Source organism: Capra hircus, chromosome 20, assembly GCF_001704415.2.
Source record: "Capra hircus breed San Clemente chromosome 20, ASM170441v1, whole genome shotgun sequence".
NCBI classification, from domain to species: Eukaryota; Metazoa; Chordata; class Mammalia; order Artiodactyla; family Bovidae; genus Capra; species Capra hircus.
The window spans coordinates 930,311-951,905 of NC_030827.1; the positions used below are offsets into that span (position 1 = coordinate 930,311).

At 46.6% G+C, this 21,595-nt stretch overlaps 1 protein-coding gene across 1 annotated transcript in view; it reads right to left on the reverse strand.

Moving 5' to 3' along the window:
• Positions 1 to 21,595, reverse strand: part of SLIT3 (slit guidance ligand 3) — a 719,548-nt gene that overhangs the window by 424,057 nt on the left and 273,896 nt on the right. The window lies entirely within an intron of this gene.

The following is a 21,595-nucleotide window of genomic DNA, read 5'->3' on the forward strand; positions in this document are numbered from 1 at the left end:
TTCGTGGCTGGCTGAAAATCCAGCTTTCTAAAACTGAAGTACAGTTGCTGTACAATCTTTTATAAGTTACAGGTGCACAATATAGTGATTTAAAATTTTAAAGATTCTTCTCCATTCACACTCACTATAAAATATCGGCTATATACCCTGTTCTACAATACTCCTTGTGAGCTGATTTTAGACCTAGTAGTCTGTACATCTTCCTTACCGGCTCCTATATTGCCCTCCCCTCACCACCGGTGACCACCAGCGTGTTCTCTTTATCCGTAAGTCTGCTTCTGTTTTGTTATATTCACTAGTTTGTTGTATTTTTTAGACTCCACATATAAGTTGATATAATACGGGATTTGTCTTTCTCTGTCTGACTTATTTCACTTAGCATAATAACCTCGACAACCATCCATATTGCTGCAAACAGCAATATTTCACTTTTTAATGGTTGAATAGTATTCCATTGAACATGTATATATACCTAAGAGTCCATCAACAGATGAGTGGATAATGAAAATCCAGCTTGTCTGAACACAGAGGACAGTCAGATGACATTCTTACGAAAGCCAACAGCCTGTAAGAGGGCCACTGAAATAGCCATGGAAAGAGGAGACATTCCTATGTTGGTCAATACCTACATCATATGAGCTTTCTCAGGATAGATGAAAATGTTCAGAGCTGGAAAATATATAAGCCCCAATATATAAGCAAAATTACAAAAGCATAACATGCATTCCAAATTTTGTCTTTTCCTGTTAAGGATTTAATACGTGAACTGTATGACAAGATTAGATGACCCTGGCATATGATAACCTTAAGTTAATGTAAAACCAACAACAAAAAAGCTATTCCTGAATAGGTAAGTGATGTTTTTGATTATTATAAGTACGTTTCAATTATCCTTCAAATGCACACTTAGACACTGTTATCTCATTGTTTAGAATAAAGAATACTAAAAAAGTGCTCTAATTGTTCTGCAAATTTATGCTATTTAATGTGTGATATACTTATAATTTACTCTGTTTGCTATGATGGGAGTGTGGGACTCCTCCAAACATCAGAGCTCTTAGGGTTCCTCAGGCCCTCCGATGCAGGTCAGCAGGGATCAATATACATATTTACTGTATTACTGTGTTTACAAAGGTATTGCTTTGTTTGACCTTTGGTTTCCTATGTAATTAACACCTCCTCTGGCCCTCAAAAAAGCTATATAAGCAAGAAAAACCAACACGCAACAGAAATGGAGAAGTGAAGAGGATAATCCAAAGTGTGGCGAGACTGTAATCTTTCAAATGATCAGGAAAGGACGTCTTAGAAGCGCTTGTCAGCCCCCAGGAAGTCCAGTCCAGGGAGCCAGACTCCGCAGGAAAGCTGGGAAGTTCCTTCCTGCCCAGGTTTCCCGCAGTGGTGAGGAGTGCCACTGGGAAACAGAAGCTGACACTCGGGGTCAACAGACAGGCAGCAGATGGAACCCTAAGTTCAGAAGTGGGTGCAAGAGAAACAAAACGGCAGTGTTTCCGTGGCTCTCAGGGTGGGTTTGTGGTGTGCTTTTATTTGCTGTCTTCGGCGCCACATGGTCAAGAAATGCTGCCAGGAGCACGCGCGGCAGCCTCGCCACGTCAGGAGTGGACGCTGGTTTCCTGGCATCATGGAGCCCGGCACTCCTTCTTGGCTATTTCCTTTTCTCCCCATTCTTCCCTCATGTAACTGACACGGCTCCAGGAAACATAAAAGAAGAGGCGTGTGAGTAGAAAAGCATTTTCTCCAGGCGGCCCTTTGCTGCCTTCAGTGGACTAAACACATCGGCAGACCTTGGGTTTGCTGGACCACAGTGCTTAAGGTCCGGGGGCCTTCACCACTCTTCTCACTTATGGCCCAAACCTAAATAAAGGAGAGCTATTCGACACTTAGTTATATCTCTCTGCATACACACCCCCAAAGCGCTTTCGTGAGAGAGCCTTATTGGCCCATCACCCACTGTTCTGGGTTTGTCCAAAGCAAAACTCTCATTGCACTTCTTATCACCTTTGATCCTGTCCGTCCGTCCACTCATCCATCCACCCGTCAGTCCATTCATCCATTCATCCATCCACCCACCCATCTTTCCAATAATTAATGCTTGTGACCAGCTTTCCAAGCACAAAGTTGGCCCATGTTTCTTTGAAATCATTGGGTCTGTGCCAAGATAGTTCATTCATTCAACAGATATCTGTTCGGTATCTGTGAAATACCAAGGCCTCTGGTAGGCTATCAGAATGTCTGTCTTAATAAAATTTACAGTCAAATAAAATAGATTTAAGGGGCTAAATCTGGTAGATAGAGTGCCTGATGAACTATGGAATGAGGTTCGTGCACTATACAGGAGACAGGGATCAAGACCATCCCCATAGAAAAGAAATGCAAAAAAGCAAAATGGCTGTCTGGGGAGGCCTTACAAATAGCTGTGAAAAGAAGAGAAGCAAAGGAGAAAAGGAAAGATATAAGCATCTGAATGCAGAGTTCCAAAGAATAGCAAGGAGAGATAAGAAAGCCTTCCTCAGCGATCAATGCAAAGAAACAGAGGAAAACAACAGAATGAGAAAGACTAGAAATCTCTTCAAGAAAATTAGAGATACCAAGGGAACATTTCATGCAAAGATGGGCTCGATAAAGGACAGAAATGGTATGGGCCTAACAGAAGCAGAAGATATTAAGAAGAGGTGGCAGGAATACACAGAAGAACTGTACAAAAAAGAGCTTCACGACCCAGATAATCACGATGGTGTGATCATTCACCTAGAGCCAGACATTTCGGAATGTTAAGTCAAGTGGGCCTTAGAAAGCATCTCTACGAACAAAGCTAGTGGAGGTGATGGAATTCCAGGTGAGCTATTTCAAATCCTGAAAGATGATGCTGTGAAAGTGCTGCACTCAATATGCCAGCAAATTTGGAAAACTCAGCAGTGGCCACAGGACTGGAAAAGGTCAGTTGTCATTCCAATCCCAAAGAAAGGCAATGCCAAAGAATGCTCAAACTACCGCACAGTTGCACTCATCTCACATGCTAGTAAAGTAATGCTCAAAATTCTCCAAGCCAGGCTTCAGCAATACGTGAACCGTGAACTTCCAGATGTTCAAGCTGGTTTTAGAAAAGGTAGAGGAACCAGAGATCAAATTGCCAACATCCCCTGGATCATCGAAAAAGCAAGAAAATTCCAGAAAAACATCTATTTCTGCTTTGTTGACTATGCCAAAGCCTTTGTGTGGATCACAATAAACTGTGGAAAATTCTGAAAGAGATCACTGAACTGCCTCTTGAGAAATCTGTATGCAGGTCAGGAAGCAACAGTTAGAGCTGGACATGGAACAACAGACTGGTTCCAAATAGGAAAAGTAGTATGTCAAGGCTGTATATTGTCACCCTGCTTATTTAACTTACATGCAGAGTACATCATGCGAAACGCTGGGCTGGAGGAAGCACAAGCTAGAATCAAGATTGCTGGGAGAAGTATCAATAACCTCAGATAAGCAGATGACACCACCCTTATGGCAGAAAGTGAAGAGGAGCTAAAAAGCCTCTTGATGAAAGTGAAAGAGGAGAGTGAAAACATTGGCTTTAAGCTCAACATTCAGAAAATGAAGATTATGGCATCTGGTCCCATCACTTTATGGGAAATATATGGGGAAACAGTGGAAACAGCGTCAGACTTTATTTTGGGGGGCTCCAAAATCACTGCAGATGGTGACTGCAGCCATGAAATTAAAAGACGCTTACTCCCTGGAAGGAAAGTTATGACCAACCTAAATAGCATATTTGAAAGCAGAGACATTACTTTTCCAAGAAAGGTCCGTCTAGTCAAGGCTATGGTTTTTCCTGTGGTCATGTATGGATGTGAGAGTTGGACTGTGAAGAAAGCTGAGCACCGAAGAATTGATGCTTCTGAACTGTGGTGTTGGAGAAGACTCTTGAGAGTCCCTTGGACTGCAAGGAGATCCAACCAGTCCATTCTAAAGGAGATCAGTCCTGGGTGTTCTTTGGAAGGACTGATGCTAAAGCTGAAACTCCAGTACTTTGGCCACCTCATAGGAAGAGTTGACTCATTGGAAAAGACTCTGATGCTGGGAGGGATTGGGGGCAGGAGGAGAAGGGGACGACAGAGGATGAGATGGCTGGATGGCATCACGGACTCGATGGACATGAGTGTGAGTGAACTCTGGGAGATGGTGATGGACAGGGAGGCCTGGCGTGGTGCGATTCATGGGGTTTCAAAAAGTCGGACACGACTGAGCGACTGAACTGAACTGAACTGAAAATGCCAGTTAATGTTAGGATTTGCCTAACCACTGACCTCTTTGAACTGGAAACTGTGCAGCCTATAATAATAACAGCACTTTTTTTCAGCTACATAACAGTGTTCATATTGAGTCTGATGCCAACTGTAGTGCTTAGATTTTCTCTCTAACTGCAAAGAATACATAGAGTGAAGGGGATGCCACTAGCGTCACAGTCAGATCACACCCACCTCTTCTAGAAGCTTTCATGTACCTGCCACATAATAGACAGAAATATACGTTGAATGAATTTGTTGGTTTTATTTCTTTTATGTTTCATTTTAGAGTCAGCATCGTTCCAGCCCTCTACTATCTTTATGAAGCCTGGTTTGTTATCTGACATAACCTCTCTCTTACTTGCTTTAAAAAAAAAAAAATCTGAAAATACCACAAGAAAGCCATCAAGATCTGCATTCAAATCATTGGGAAAAAATATGGAAAACTGAAATCTGGCTATACCAGAAAGTTCATGTCAACTTTTGAACTTGTCAGAATTAATCAAGAGTAGACTTTGTGGGTCCTTTAGAACAGGAAAGGAAAGGGAAACCAAACATTCATGGGGTCAATTTAGATTCATGAAAAAATAGAAAAGGAATAAAAATGAAAGCCAACAGAATTAACGTTAGTTTGATGCAAAAATAAATCACCATTTAAAAAAAAATCTCTAGCCTGTTTTCCCCCCTCTACAAGACACTGTGGGGCTGTATGTGTGCAGTGCTAAGTCATATATAGAAGAGTAAATCAGAGCTGTGGTTGCCAGGTCTCAATCTCTATTTAAGTTTCCTCCTGCCCAGGAGTGACTCCAAGAAGGAAATGAATTCTCAGTGGGGGATCCTGTAGCTGATTAGCTTTTACCTTCCAGAGGAGATGTCAATCATGTTAATTGGAATCAATAGACAGCTGTTGGGGGGGTGCCCAGGATAATTAAGCAAGTCATAAAGGGTAGAAACAGAGCTCTCTCTAAAAATTCAAAGGGATCCCATTGTTTGCTAACATTTTAAGCCACTCTGGCTACCTAGACCTATTCTGATTTAAACTTACTGATCAAAGAGAGGCCAACTTTTGTGCAGAGGGAAGAAGGGCATATGCTCATCCTGTGGGAAGGAGGAAAATCCACTGTTTGGCAGTGAACTTCCACGGCACACCAAGGGGAGATCTCCATGTGTGGCTTTTGAGCTTATGAGCCAGGCTGTTCTATAGAGCTGGGGTGGAGGGGGGCAGGAGGGAGAGAGAGAGAAAGAGAGAGTGAGCTTAGACACTAGTCCTCTGGGCTCTTGTCCTTTTCAAGCTGTTGTCCCCTAAGCAACCTACAGAATCCACCATCTGTGACCCGGGTCTTCCCAGAGGGTGGCGCAAAGAAAACTTCACAGGAGCAGAAGGGACGAAGACACCCTGACAGCACCTTACACTAACCGGACATCCCCAGCCCTCTTCAAAAAGATGCCTCCCTGCCAGACACCGTCTTCGCAGAAATGCATGTGCATTTTTATGCCTCCTTTGAAACTTGAAAGGGAATTCACATCCCACCACCAGCATCCCTCCCTCCCCCTGCACACACACTCACACACACACACTACCCATTTGCTTAAAGACAAAGAAGGGCTCCTTCACCCACATGGCAACATGAAAAGAAAATGAAATTCTGTCCCAGGGCTTGTGAGTTTTTTTTTTTTTTTCCCTTCCTTTTCCTGAGTCAATGAATGCCAGATGTTCTCACAAAAACGTCTTCATATCTTCAGGACAGCCTGAGAGCGTACTATTTATTATTGCTCAGAGGTCAAGGGGCCATAGCAGATTTATAAGAAGGCTGTGGTCACCCTTTGCGTCTCCTATATGTAGGAGCCCTGCGAGGCAAGAGCCAAAGATGGCTCTTCCTGCTACACACTTGCCTTCCCCAGGGCCAATTTTCTGGGTCAGATTAAGAGCAGAGGTGCCTTCCCCGCCTTAGGCAAAAGCATGTCAAAGCCAGCGAAGCTCTATCAGACTTTCCAACTGTCAGAAGAACTAAGGGAGGGAAAACATCCAAAAGGATACAGAGTGTGAGGGCCATTAAGTCCATCTGTCAACGATCTGCACAATGTGGGTGGGTCACACTCTTTTTGGCTTTGACCTGGCAACGTCTCAGCCCCAATAAGCCGTCGCGTGGTTGAGGTCTTCCAAGGTTGAATCGGGTGCGAAGAAGGAAGGTAGATTTCTTTCTGCACAAACCAACCCAAGCTTCCTCCCAGATCACTGCTGAAATACTGTATCATTGCCTCTGGTGACTGCAAATTCAATCAGCCTTTTCTTGGGGACCCCCCTCCCCCCTCCGCCCCTGTCTGTTTCAAAGCACAGGTGGACGCTGCAGAGAACCACGGCCTCCAGGTAAACGTGCTGAAGGGCACTGACGTCGATGCGGGAGTGGGTCTTATTTGGTCTGCACATCAAAGAGGCTCAGCAACAGGCACCAGATGGACCACGTGCAAACGAGGCCCTGGGTTCTTGGTGCCAACGTGGAGGGTGCTGTTTCCTATGCGTGTGAATGCTCTTCTGAAATAAACTCTCTGGCTAGAGTTGGCCTCCCTTTTCTAAGGTTTTTCCAACCAAACAAGACACTATTGATTTCAACCTGGCTCCCAAATGAATAGATTCGGTCAATAGATTCAGCTGGGAAGACAAGTTTCCCTTCCTCCACAAGGAAAACTGAAGTTGTGTCTGTGGTTCTAATTTTTAAGAAATCACTTGAATTCAGTAATTTGATTTCCATTTCAGCTTCTAGTCTAAATTTTGAAAAAGGTAATGTCCCCTCTTGTTTCACTCATGCAACTGCTTCTTGGTCACTTCCTTCTTTCTAGGGGAGTCCTTTAGGCTACTGAGATGGCTTTGGATGACAGGGTAAGTATTTGAAGATGAATAAAAGAAATTGTGTATAATATATTCTATATTTTAATGAATGGCTTCACCCTCTACTACACTGGTCCCATCACTTCATGGCAAATAGATGGGGAAACAGTGGAAAGAGTGGAAGACTTTATTTTGGGGGGCTCCAAAATCACTGCAGATGGTGACTGTAGCCATGAAATTAAAAGACGCTTGCTGCTTGGAAGAAAAGCCGTGATAAAACTAGACAGCGTGTTAAAAAGCCGAGACATTACTTTGCTGACAAAGGTCCATCTAGTCAAAGCTATGGCTTTTCCACTAGTCATGTATGGATGTGAGAGTTGGACCATAAAGAAAGCTGAATGAAGAAGAATTGATGCTTTTCAACTGTGGTATTGGAGAAGACTCTTGAGTGTCCCTTGGATTGCAAGATCAAACTAGTCCATCCTAAAGGAGATCAGTCCTGAATATCCACTGGAAGGAATGATGCTGAAGCTGAAACTCCAATACTTTGGCCACCGATGCAAAGAACTGACTCATTTGAAAAGACCCTGATGCTGGGAAAGATTGAAGGCGGGAGGAGAAGGGGACGACAGAGGATGAGATGGTTTGATGACATCACTGACTCAACGGACATGAGTTTGAATAAACTCTGAGAGATAGTGAAGGACAGGGAGGCCTGGCGTGCTGCAGTCCATGGGGCTGCAAAGAGTTGACTACAACTGTGAGTGAACAGCAACAACAACATTCACATGTTGGAACCTAATGTCCAGTGCAGGGACATCACTTTGCTGACAAAGGTGAAAGTGAAGTCACTCAGTCATGTCCGACTCTTTGTGACCCATGGACTCTAGCTCACCAAGCTCTTCCGTCCATGGGATTCTCCAGGCAAGAATACTGGAGTGGGTTGCCATTTCCTTCTCCAGCTGACAAAGGTCTATATAGTCAAATCTATGGTTTTTCCAATAGTCGTGTGCGGATGTGAGAGATGGACCATAAAGGCTGAGCACCAAAGAACTGATGCTTTTGAATTGTGGTGCTGGAGAAGATTCTTGAGAGTCCCTTGGACAGCAAGGAGATCAAATCAGTCAATCCTAAAGGAGATCAGTCCTGAATATTCATTTGAAGGACTGTTGGTAAATCTGAAGCTCCAGGACTTTGGCCACCTGATGTGAAGAGCCAACTCACTGGAAAAGACCCTGATGCTGGGAAAGACTGAAGCCAAAGGGAGAAGGGGTAGCAGAGGATGAAATGGTTAGATAGCATCACCGACTCAATGAGCATGAATTTGAGCAAACTCCAAGAGATAGTGGAGGACAGAGCCTGGTGTGCTGCGGTCCCTGGAGTTACAAATAGTCGGACACAACTTAGCAATGTAACAACAATAATGCTCAATGTAATGGTGTTAGGAGTTGGGGAAGTGTGTAAGCTGACAGGATACTGCCCTCATGAGTGGGATTAACACTGTACAGGGAGCCCATAGAGTCCTCCAGTCCTCTTCCTGCCCTGTGAGGATGCAAGGAAAGGTCAGCAGTGTGCAACTTGGAAGAGGGCTCTCACCAGACACTAAATCTGGACCTCGCGACTTGTGAGCAATAAATTCCTATGGTTTATAGGCCACTAAGAATTTATGCTATTTTGTTACTAAGATAACCCAGGGACTATGAATATATACATATTTCAAAGTGGGGTCTTTGAAGATCAAATCAACATGAAGTCATTAACACGGGCCTTAGTCCGACATGACATAAGACGGGGAGAAACAGGAGAAGATGACGGTGTAAAGACGGAGGCAGAGACTGAAGCCACACTGCCCAAGCCGAGCAGCACACTTGGAGGAGTCAAGGGAGGGTGCTTTGCCAGAGCCTCCATGGGAACCTGGCCTTAGCCACACCTTGGCTTTGGGATTCTGTCCTCCACAACTATGAGAGGGTCAGTTTCTGTTTTAAGCCATCCATTTGGTCATAATTTGTTACATCAGCCTTAAGAAACTGTGCCACTTCCCTAGCCCAGCCCAAAGGGTCTTATAAGACCAGTATTTTCTTCCTCTGACACATCCTCTCCACTGGGGCCAAAGTTATTATGCTAAAAGTGCATAGCTTTTTCAAGATAAAGTCCAGACTTTTATATTTTAAAGGTCTTTCATAATCTCGCCCTTCTCACCACTTTAGCTCCTCCTTCTCTTTCATGGGGATCCTTTACTCCAGCCGTATAGGAGGATGTCTGCCAGGCTCTCATGGACCTCTTTTTAAAAATACTTATTTATTTGGCTGCAAGTTTTAGTAGTTTTAGCATGCAGGCTAAGTTGTCCCGTGGCATGTGGGATCTAAGCTTCCCGACCAGGGATAGAACTCAAGTCCCCTGCGTTGCAAGGCAGACTCCACCACTGGGCCGCGGCGGGAGTCCTTCTCTTGGACGTCTTGCTATTCGCTTTTTTCTGCTAAGAATACCGGAACCCCTTGTTTGCCTAATTCCTACATGTCCTCCCCAGTTACAGTTCAAGTTTTATCTCCTTTTGAAATCCCTTCTTCGAAACCCCTGACCTAGAGGTCCATTTTCTGTGTTCGTTACACATACCTTTGTTATATTTCTTAGCATGTTGAATAAATATCACGGAGTTCTCTAGATCGTGAATTCTTTGAAGTCAGCGCCTGCCTGGTGGCCCCAGGACCTGGCATATAGGCTAGCAGAGTCAGACAGCACTCCCCAACCTTTCTGGCACCAGGGACTGATTTCACGGAAGACACTTTCTCTATAGACTGGGGGTAGGGAATGGTTTTGGTTTTGCCCACCACTCTCCTTCTGCCATGTGGTTTGACTTCTAATAGGTCATGGGCTGGTACCAGCCCATGGCCTAGGGGTTAGGGATCTCTGTAGTAGGGAATGACTACATATCTGTTGAACAAATAAATTTTTAAAAATGAAAGATTGAATCTCTGATACATTTCAATATGGTCATTTCTCAACTGGTAAAGGACACTGTCGGGTTGGTGGTGGGGAGGAGGCATCGGTCCTGCCATCACACTCATGAAGAGGCTCACCGTGAGCCAAGCAGCGCTAAGCACAGGGACACACCATGAGAAAACAGAGTCCTTGTTTCCCAGACCCCTTCATTGCAGGGGGATGGGTAACAGTTGAGTAAATGACTATATTTTAGGTAGAGATACATCTAAGAGAAATAAAACGGGGTAATCACTAAGAAATAGAACCAAGTAATGGCATCTATTTTGGAGGAGGTGACATTTGAGATTAGACTTCAGTAAAGTGCTAAGTGAAATGCTGGACAGAAGTTGAGCGAAGGCGCAAAGGCAGGGAGAGCTTGACCTGTTCAAGTTAAGAGCAAGAGGGTGAGAAGGGGCTGCAGCTTAGGGAGTGTACTAGGCAGAGCGCAGAATGAAGTCGGAGAAAGAGGCAGCGGCCAGAGCTGTAGGGCTTCATCCACAATGGTGTGAACTCGGGATTCTCCACAGATACAGTGGGTCACGAGTGGAGCTGGGCTTCAGCAGACACAAGGCATGATCCGACCTAGGTTCTCAGGAGACTGCTCTGGCTTCTCCCTGGATATAGACAGTAGAGGGCAGAGTGGAGTGAAAGAGGCTGCTCAGGCAGCTTTCGAGGTCATCCAGGTGGGAGCTGAAGGGGGCCTGGAGTGGGGGTGTCCCATCTTTTCTCCTCAGGTGAGGCTATTGCACAGAAAGGGATCTGAGGAGGTCGTGAGGCCTTTGCTATGGCGGTGGGAGCCTAGCTTTCTCCTGGGCCAGTAGATGAAGAGAAGGCTCCTACTGCATTCTGAGGCCTTGTGGATTCTGGGCTGAGCAGGCTTTCCAGCAAAGAGAGAGCGGGGTAGAGGTCAAAAGGTTCCTTGATTATGGAGCCAGCTTCTGTCCTTTCTGCATTCCATTAAATGCAGATGTTTATACACTCACACATGCATGTTTCCTTCCCAGCCTTCAGAGGGGCCCAGGGGTGACTGCCCTGTCATTTCAGTGCAGGCTGTTGAGTGAGCTTGCTACCACATTGCCATCAATAGAGAGGTCTGACTTACAAATTATTTACTGCTTCATATGTATCATTGGCCACCTCCCAGACAGTCAGAGCAGGCAGTTTTTTTAAAAAAAAATGAAGCTCACAGTGACTTCAGCATTAACTGCCATTAACCATTGCCATTAGCCATTAACCTGGCTTCCAGGATCTGTGTCTATTTGAGGCAGAATTCCTGCCGTTCTGGCAGCTGCTGATTTCATGGTTTCTACTTTATAATCACTCTAAGGGACAGAGGAGCAGATTGGCAGAGCTGAGGGTACCCTGTGACTGACTTCACAGGGAAGGGTACCCTAGCAGGGGAGGAGGGATGGTGCCCAGAAGGAGGGCTCAACCGAGAGTAAATATACCCACATGCTCTTCTCAGCTGTGCCGCCCACAAGCAGTGTGGCCTGGATGGGTCTCTTAGCCTCTCTGAGCCTCGGTTTTCTCAGCTGTCCCCATAATGGTAAGAATGCTGCAAGTGAAACGGTGTGTGTGTGCTCAGTTGCTTAGTCCTGTCCGACTCTTTGCATCCCCATGGACTGTAGCCCACCAGGCTGCTCTGTCCATGGAATTTTCCAGGCAAGAACACTGGAGTGGGTTGCCATTTCCTCCTCCAGGGGATCTTCCTGACCCAGGGATCGAACCTGTGTTTCCTGTATCTCCTGCAGTGACAGGTGGATTCTTTACCACTGAGCCATCTGGGAAGCCAAGTGAAATGGTATTAATATCTAAAAAAATACATTTTCCTCTTTTTGGTAAGATTCTATCACTGCATCCTATTGATAACACGCCCTGAAAGCCATATTGATGTTTGGTATTCCAGGAACAAAATGGGCAGCCACGGCCTGTAACCTGGGGAAGGTGGGAAGGAAGATAAGGCAGAGGGGTGAGTTCTCCTCTATCAGGAAATGAAAAGAACACTCTTCTGGACACCACGGGAGAAATTCAGAGGATAAGACTTGAGGGTGGGATTGCCGGGAAGATGTTGTTACCCTGTACCCCTAAGCTGAGGTCTCGAAGGATGTGTCAAGGAGTATAACCCCAGACAGACAGTGGAGGGCTGAGTACAGGGGTTCATTTCCTTTTTCTTCCCTTTTCCAGGAGGAGACTGCCTTGCCGAGTGCTCTGGCACCAGCTTGGAGCAGCTCCAGTGGTATTGTGGGCTTAGGCAAAGAGAACCAAGAAATCGAGCCCCAAGAGAGGAAAAGCAGAGTCTGAAAAGTACATGTGACCCCGGGGCGGGGGCTGAGAAAGGCGGCGAAGTGTAGGAAGCTGGTGGTTCCATCGGGAGGTCATTATGTGGATGTGAAAGGACCCCTTAGCAGAAGCAGAGGGAGGACTAAGGCAGGGGCTGCAGGGAGAACTTGCTGGAGACACAGAGAAGCTACAGAAGATGGGTGGATCCCTGGGTCAGAGAGCGGGGTGGCGTCATCAGGATGCCCCATTGTGCTGAGAGAAGATGCCACAGGTTTCATCTGCCGTGGGTGTCAGCGATGGGCGTCAGGAGACCCAGGGAGATGGTGTCAGCTCACGGATATAAGGGTCTTACCTCCACCCGCGCTGTGAGAGGTATGTAAGCTTCCCTCTGTGCCCAAAAGGGATGGTTTTCCTTTCTGTTAGAAAAGTTAGGGATCATCCCCTTTTGGCAGAATGGGGGCTTGAATTCAAGAGGAGACTGGCTATAGAAAATAATGACACCTGCCTATCGCCCTACTGTGTACTGAATGAAGGTGACTCTTTGTGGCCCCGTGGACTGTAGCCCGCCAGGCTCCTCTGTCCATGTAACTCTCCAGGCAAGAATACTGGAGTGGGTAGCCGTTCTGTTCTCCAGGGGAATCGAACCTGGGTCTCCTGCATTACAGGCAGATTCTTTACCGTCCGAGCCACCAGGGAAGCCTAAGGTCAGCCCTATTCCATAAGGTACAAAGAGCAGAATTTCCCCTAGGGTCAAACGAGCGCTGTAGCTGACGCAGCACTGCCCTGTTCTCACGTGCTAGGTCTACTCATTAGCCTGCTTCTCAAATATTCTGCCTGTCCAAAGACCTCCCCTCTCGGGTGGCTTCTCCAGACCCTGTGACATCCACTACATTCAGGTGATGGGGCAAAATACAGATGCTTATGGATTCATACCTTCCCAGGTGGCACAAGTGTTAAACAATCTGCACACGCTATTCTTACACTAGGTATTCATCGCCTTTCTCTCCACTGGCATTCCAGCACAGTGTCCTTGTGGCCTGCAATTCTGCGGAGAAGCACAAACCAGAGCAGCTGGGAAGGTGAGCCTGATTTGCATGAAAAGCCAGAGTTAGGAAGCAACTAGATCTGAGAGGCAAGGGAGCACAGGTCAAGCAGGCAGGGGCAGCTCAGCTACACACGGAGGGATAGCTGAGGGCAGGCGGGGTGGGGCGGCTGTCTGACCAGGGTGAGGTTCGGAGAGAAGTCAGAGAACTTCTGTTATGTGTTATGAAAGGAATCTTGTACTGTAGTTTTTGAGAAACGCTTCAAGATCATGGGGCCGTCTTTCTGGGTGCTGGTCTGTGGTTCTATCTGAATGCTTCACAGTGCCAGGACAGACTGTGGGGGGCAATTTGGCTCTCTCTGGATTGCATTAGTGGCGATTCAGATGGTAAAGAATCCGCCTGCAATGCAGGACACCCGGGTTCGATTCCTGGGTGGAGAAGATCCCCTGGAGGAAGCAATGGCTACCCATTTCAGTATTCTTGCCTGGAGAATCCCATGAACAGAGGAGGCTGGCGGGCTATATAGTCTATGGGGTCACAGAGTCGGGCACAACTGAGTGACTAACACTTACTCACCTTCCCTGAGCAAGGGGAACCCTCCACGCTCTCTCCTTTTCTGAGATTCAGACAGTAGGCTGAGACCAGAGGGGAGAGTAAGATCACCTCAGGTTTGGAAAGTGCATCTCCTCAGGGAAAGGATTCTCTGCTGCTCTAGAAGGTGGCCAAGAAGAGCTTCTAGAACAGTCCCTACCAGGAAGGCACTATCTCAGGCCCCTTTGCACAAGATCAAACGTAGTGAGGATGTTGCAATGTCCACAGTGTGGAACAGAGGGGCTGAAGAATTTGCCTAGAGAACTAAGGATAAAGCCTGAAGAAGAGGGTTTATTTTGAAGCATGACCTCCAGAACACTTCCTTTTGTCCTGGAGGGGTGGTGAAGGAGCAGATCTGCAACTCCTGGCATCCTTTGACTTTCCGGGTAAGGAAGGCCCTGTCCAGAACCCTCCTTTCAGAGAGAAAGCTGCAAGTTCTTCAGCTCTAGAGATCCTGTGAAGGCTCTCCATAGGATCTTCATAGGATCTCCACAGAGAGAGATCTCCACAGAGATCCTATGAAGGATGCCTAAAGCATCGTCTCTTCTTAGGAGCAAAGTCAGGCAGCCCACCCTTCACACCTACATGACACAAGGATAATAGCAAGCTTTTTAAAGTGCTTTCTACCTGCCAGGCCCTGTAGTAGGTATTTCAAAAGCATTACATAGTGTACTTAACACCACAGCAAGCCTGCAAGGTGGTATTAGGACCCTCATTTTACCAGGATGTCAGGCCCATTCAGCAAACTGCACCATCAGGAAACAGAAAAGCAGGAGTTTGAACCCAGTGCTGACTGTCCCAGATCCCTTGCTCTAATCCTCCACTGTACAGCAGGAGTCTCAGAACGAGTGGCCCGTAAGGCTCCTTTAGCCCACAGATGTACGCAACATGCCCAGCACATCATTAAAAACATTGCCGCACTGTTTACAATAGACGGGACAGCCTAAATGTCCACCGACAGAGGAACAGATGAAGACGTGGTGTGCAGATGCAGTGGGAGATTACTCAGCCAGGAAAAGGAACGGATCTGAGTCACTGGTGCAGATGTGGGTGGACACGGAGTCTGTCATACCGAGTGCAGTAAGTCAGAAAGAGGAGAACAGACATTGGATATTAGCATATATATGAAGAATCTAGAAAAATGTATAGATGAAGCTAGTTGCGGGGCAGGAACAGAAACTCAGACATAGATGACAGGCATGTGGACGGGGGGGGTGCACAGGGAGGGCGGGATATCAGGTTTGACATAAATATACTATCATGTGTGAAACGAATGGCCAGTGGGAACTTGCTGTATATAATACAGGGAGCTCAGCTTGGTGCTCTGTGATGACCTCCAAGGGTGGGATGGGGCTTGGGTAGGAGGTAGGCTCAAGAGGGAGAGGATCTATGTATACATGCAGCTGATTCAATTCACTGTACAGCAGAAACTAACCCAACATTATAAAGCAACTGTACTGAATAAAACATGTAAATTAAAAAAAAATTTTTATACATACTTTTTAAAAGTCAGTCTCCAGCACTGTAAAGATGGGAGATTTTACCTTTAAAGTCCTATATTTCTATGGGTACCAGGGGAGAAAATAGAGCAGGGTGGAGAGGGATAAATGGAAGACTGGGATTAACATATATACACTATTATATACAAAATAGATAATTAATAAGGACCTACTATAAAGTACAGGAAACTTCTCAGTACTCTATAATGACCTATGGGGAAATAAATCTAAAAAAGAGTGGATACATATTTCACATATATATATATATACACACACACACACACACACATATATATATATATATATATACACACACACACATATATGCATATAGTTTCACAGCAGAAACTAACAAAACATTAAAAATAAAGAAAGACAGTGTTAAGTCCTGTCCGGCTCTTGTGATCCCATGAATTGTAGCCTGCGAGGCTCCTCTGTCCATGGGATTCGCCAGGCAAGAATATGGAGTGGGTTGCTATTTGCTTCTCCAGAAGAACTTCCCAACCCAGGAACTGAACCCAAGTCTCCTGTATTGCAGGCAGATGCTTTACTGACTGAGCTACATGGGAAGCCCTTGAAAATAAACTATACTCCAATAATACCCAAAGGCAGAAATTTATTTTTTTTTAATTTTATTGACAATCAGCTTACTCAAATAGATTTTTTTTTCTTTAAATTTCTGCCTTCAGTTTAGTTCAGTTGCTCAGTTGTGTCTGACTCTTTGCGACCTCAAGGCTTCCCTGTCGATCACTAACTCCCGAAGCTTGCTCAAACTCATGTCCATCGAGTTGGTGATGCCACCCAACCATCTCATCCTCTGTCGTCCCCTTCCCCTCCTGCCTTCAAAGCATCACGGTCTTTTTCAATGAGTCAGTTCTTCATATGAGGTGGCCAAAGTATTGGAGTTTCAGCTTCAGCATCAGTCCTTCCAATGAATATTCAGAACTGATTTCCTTCAGAATGGACTGGTTGGATCTCCTTGCAGTCCAAGGGACTCTCAAGAGTCTTCGCCAACACCACAGTTCAAAAATATCAATTCTTCTGTGCACAGCTTTCTTTATAGTCCAACTCTCACATCCAAACACGACTACTGGAAAAACCATAGCTTTGACTAGCCATATCTTTGTTGGCAAAATAATGTCTCTGCTTTTTAATATGCTGTCTAGGTTGGTCATAGCTTTTCTTCCAAGGAGCAAATGTCTTTTAATTTCATGGCTGCAGTCACCATCTGCAGTGATTTTTGAGCTCAAAAAAATAAGTCTCTCACTGTTTCCACCGTTTCCCCGTTTATTTGCCATGAAGTAATGGGACCAGATGCCATGATCCTGGTTTTCTGAATCTTGAGTTTTAAGCCAATTTTCTTACTCTTCTCTTTCAGTTTCATCAAGCAGCTCTTTAGTTCTTCGCTTTTTGCCATAAGGGTGGTATGCATATCTGCAGTTATTTATATTTCTCCCAGTAATCTTGATTCCAGCTTGTGCTTCATCCAGCCCTGCATTTCACATGACGTAGTCTGCATACTTTAACCAACTTCTCTGGGGGCTCAGAAGTTAAAGCATCTGCCTGGAATGCAGGAGACACAAGTTTGATCTCTGGGTCGGGAAGATCCCCTGGAGAAGGAAATGGCAACCCGCTCCAGTACTCTTGCTTGGAGAATCCCATGGAAGGCAGAGCCTGGAGGGCTACAGTCCATGGGGTCGCAAAGAGTCAGACACGGCTGAGCGACTTCACTCACTCACTCACTCACTCTGCATATAAGTTAAATAAGCAGGGTGACAAAATACAGCCTTGATGTACTCCTTTCCTGATTTGGAACCAGTCTGCTATTCATGTCTAATTGTTGCTTCTTGACCTGCATACAGATTTGTCAGGAGGCAGGTAAGGTGGTCTGGTATTCCCATCTCTCTCAGAATTTTCCACAGTTTGTTGTGATCCACATAGTCAAAGGCTTTTGGTGTAGTCAATAAAGCAGAAGTAGATGTTTTCTGGAACTCTCTTGCTGTTTCAATGATCCAACAGAGGTTGGCAATTTGACTTCTGGTTCCTCTGCCTTTTCTAAATCCAGCTTGAACATTTAGAAGTTCACAGTTCACATATTGTTGGCCTGGAGAATTTTGAGTACTACTTTGCTAGCGTGTGAGATGAGTGCAATTGTGTGGTAGTTTGAGCATTCTTGGGCATTGCCTTTCTTTGGGACTGGAATGAAAACTGACCTTTTCCAGTCCTGTGGCCACTGCTGAGTTTTCCAAATTTGTTGGCATATTGAGTGCACCTCTTTCACAGCATCATCTTTCAGCATTTGAAATAGCTCAACTGGAATTCCATCACCTCCACTAGCTTTGTTCATAGAGACGCTTCCTAAGGCCCACTTGACTTCACATTCAAGGATGTCTGGCTCTAGGTGAGTGATCACACCATCGTGGTTATCTGGGTCATGAAGACCTTTTTTATATAGTTCTGTGTATTGTTGTCACCTCTTCTTAATATCTTCTGCTTCTGTTCGGTCCATACCATTTCTGCCCTTTATTGAGCCTATCTTTGCATGAAATATTCCCTTGGCATCTCTAGTTTTCTTGAAGAGATCTCTAGTCTTGACTTACAAAAATTAAAAGACCGAGTATCCAGGCCCCACATGGCCATGGGCCCAGCAGGCAGGGATTGAGGAGCAGTTGACTTCCCTTTGACAGAAGACAGACTCACAGGCAACTGCTGGCCACTGGGTGACCTGCGCAGCCCCACAGGCACGTGGCTTCTCTTGCCGTCTGCGTGTCGCTTTACGTCACCACCACCTCGGGTACAACTGCAGCGTGGGCACCGCCTGCCAGGCTCTGGATCAGGACTCCACGGCCTCTGTACTCTGGTCTCCCGCTCTCCACTGCACCCGATGAGGCAGCCTCCTCTTCTGCTCCTCAGCCAGACTCCAGCCTGAGGCTGTCCAGAAGCACAGCCACAGGCAGAGAGAAGCCTCGGGCCACAGGATGAGATAGTGCTCATCGGGCTTTGCGAGGCACCGACCCCAACCTGGGTCTGACCCACATGAGGCCTGGATTAGAAAACCCAAGGCTGGGACTTCCCTGGAGGTCTAGTGGTTAAGACCTTGCCTTCCAGTCCAGGGGGTGGGGGCTCAATCCTGGTCAGGGGGCTGAGATCCCACATGCCTCATGCCCCCAAAACCAAAACATAAAAAACAGAAACAATACTGTAACAAATTCAATAAAGACTAAAAAATGGTCCACATTTTTTAAAAAATAGAAAGAAAGAGACAAGGAAGGAAAGAAAGACTGAGAGGAAGGAAGGAAGGAAGGAAGCCAGCCCGCCAGCCAGCCAGCCCGCCAGCCCAAGGCTGTCTAAGTGCTGCTGGGAACATCACAGCCCCTCCCCTGTGCACTGATGAGGAAATACCCATCCGTCCTGAAGAGGAGCTGCAGAGGTGCCCCCAGGGACACAGTCAGGGACTGTGGGCTCAAGTCCTGCCTGGCCACTTCTTCCTCGGGTGTGTATTATGCAACCCTTCACCTCTCTACATCCCCATCTCCTTACTTGCAAACTAGTGGTGGTAACAGAGGCCACCTTGCTGGGAGGCTGTGAGTATCCAGTGAAGCAATTCGTTGGCATGGGATGTGGAATAAACATTAAACAAATAGAAGCCACTCTTACCATTTTCCCATTCCTGTTTCCTTCCTGGATGCCTTAGAAGGATTTTCAACTCAGCCCAGGGAGGAGAAGGCCCCTTTACAAGGGTGCGGATGCTGTGTGTGCCCTCAGAAGTGTTTGGGGGAGTTCTCTCAGAATTCTGATCCAGCGTGGGGTGGGGAGAGCGAAGCTCTGAAGTGCTGTTTCCCATCTGCTGTGCACAGGACTGGACATTGATGGAGGACACGCACTGGACTAGAACCTGAGTCTGTCTGACCCTCAGTTGTGTATTTGTTCTGCATAATTCTCACCACTAACTATAAATGCCATTCCCCCTAGAAGCCCACGTCCCTGCACTTGACTCCCCTCTGTGTGCCCCATAGTCCTGACTGCAGAGAGCATCCTGTGAACCCTACAAGCTGAGGGTGATGGACAGATGATCCTGTGTAGCATTAGATGCCCTGCTCCATCTTCATTTGAATGTGTCACAGAGCTCCCTGAACCTCAGCCAGGAGCTAGGAAGGTTCAGGCCTTTAACAGTATACATGTAACCCCGAGCACACAGAATAGAAAGACTTTTAAAAAAGCATCAAGATGCGACCAGCCCTTCCTGGGAAAATACTGGAACATCGTTCATCTAAGGTCATGATTTGGGCTCCAAGAAACAGTCCCCTTCTACTTCCGCTGGAGACCAGTGTCAGCATGACAGAATGGTCCCTCACCCCAATCCCTCCACTCTTTGGGGCCAGAAAGGTGCCTGGTGAGGCTGAGTCTATCCCTGTACAATGGGGAAGATGGAGAAGTCAGAACCTAGGTTACTCTGGAAAGAGCTCCAGGCAGTTCATTTCACAGACCTTCACCAGTCACCCTTCCAGTTAGGGCCTTCACTGCTGAAGAACCTCCCCCGCCGCACACACACCCCTTTACTCAGTGCTCAGGGATGCTTTAGGGCTTCCCTGGCGGCTCAGAGATACAGAATCCACCTGCAGGAGACCCGGTTTGATCCCCGGGTCACGAAGATCCCCTGCAGAAGGAAATGGCAACCTACCCCAGTATTCTTGCCTGGGAAATCCCATGGACAGAGGAGCCTGGCAGGGACAGTCTATAGGGTCTCAGAGTTGCAAAGAGTTGGACATGACTTGTTGACTAAACAACAACTGCAGCAATGCTTTAGCAACCCCATGATCACTCATCGAGCTTACACGGATACCTAGGGATAGACTTCGGAGAAGGCAGCGGCACCCACTCCAGTACTCTTGCCTGGAAAATCCCATGGACAGAGGAGCTTGTGGGCTGCAGTCCGTGGGCTCGCAAAGAGTCGGACATGACTGAGAGACTTCACTTCTTTAGGAATAGACCTCGGTATCTGGTTTAATCCTCTTCCTTTCATGGTGAAGGCAACCACTTCACGTCCCCACCTTGGCCCTGAACCATCTGACATGCGCCTGTGTCTGATCTCCTCTGCCTCCATCCCCTCCCCACCCACTGTGCTCTGCTCACACTTTCCTCCTCTCTGCCCCTTCAACGTGACAAGCCCCTTCCCGCCCCTGTCACCGGTCATCCTACTGTGCCTTTTAATCATTATTTACTATGTTTTGAAAACATTTCATTTACTCTTGTCTTCAGTTCTTATGGTCTGTCCCTCCCCAAGACAAAGTAAATTCCCTGCGAACAGAGACCATACCAGCGAGGGTTTGTCACCCATGAGTCTCCGGGCACACAGTCAGGCGTAACAGAGTTCTTACTACCCTCATCTTCCCAGTAATGTTCCCTCCCTGCCTTAACCATGCGGAGAGTTTCTCAACATAGCCAGGGAGGAGAAAGGTCTTTAAGAGGAGAGAGAAAGAGAGAGGCTCTGAGTGTGAACCTCTTCAAAATCAAGCATTGGCTAAGATGTTCCTTACATTTTGAAATGGAAACCTTGTCTGAACTGTTTAAAATGCACCTGTTGGACTGTCTGCCAAGCTTAAATGTGATGCTTGGACAAATTAGCACGTTGGCAGCTGCAGACACCCAGAGGAGGGAAGTTTGGAACCCTAAACGCCAACTGTGCCCCAGCACAGCTGTATACAGAGGACCGTGAGCTGCCATGGAGCCAGATGAAGGCCCTGCCAGTCAGCTCTGTGTCCTCCAAGGTCATCTCGTCCCGTCTCCTCTTAGAGGACTGCTCCTCTGGATGAGCTCCATCTCTGGAAGGAGGGGGTTGCAGATTGCTTCCCTCCAGGAAAAGATGATGCCCCTCAGTATTTCTTCCCTAAATGCTTCTGTTCCTTCCGTCCTCCCATGTTCTCTTAATTCTTTAGTTGCTGATGGAAGGAGTAGGGACAGACTTGTCAGAACCAAGGCTCCCAAACACCTCCATGTGCCACTGGCTTCTGGGTGCTCTGTCCTGGTTTTCACACCCTGCTGGTGATGACGAGCTCCCCAGAGCACTCCACCTGTGGT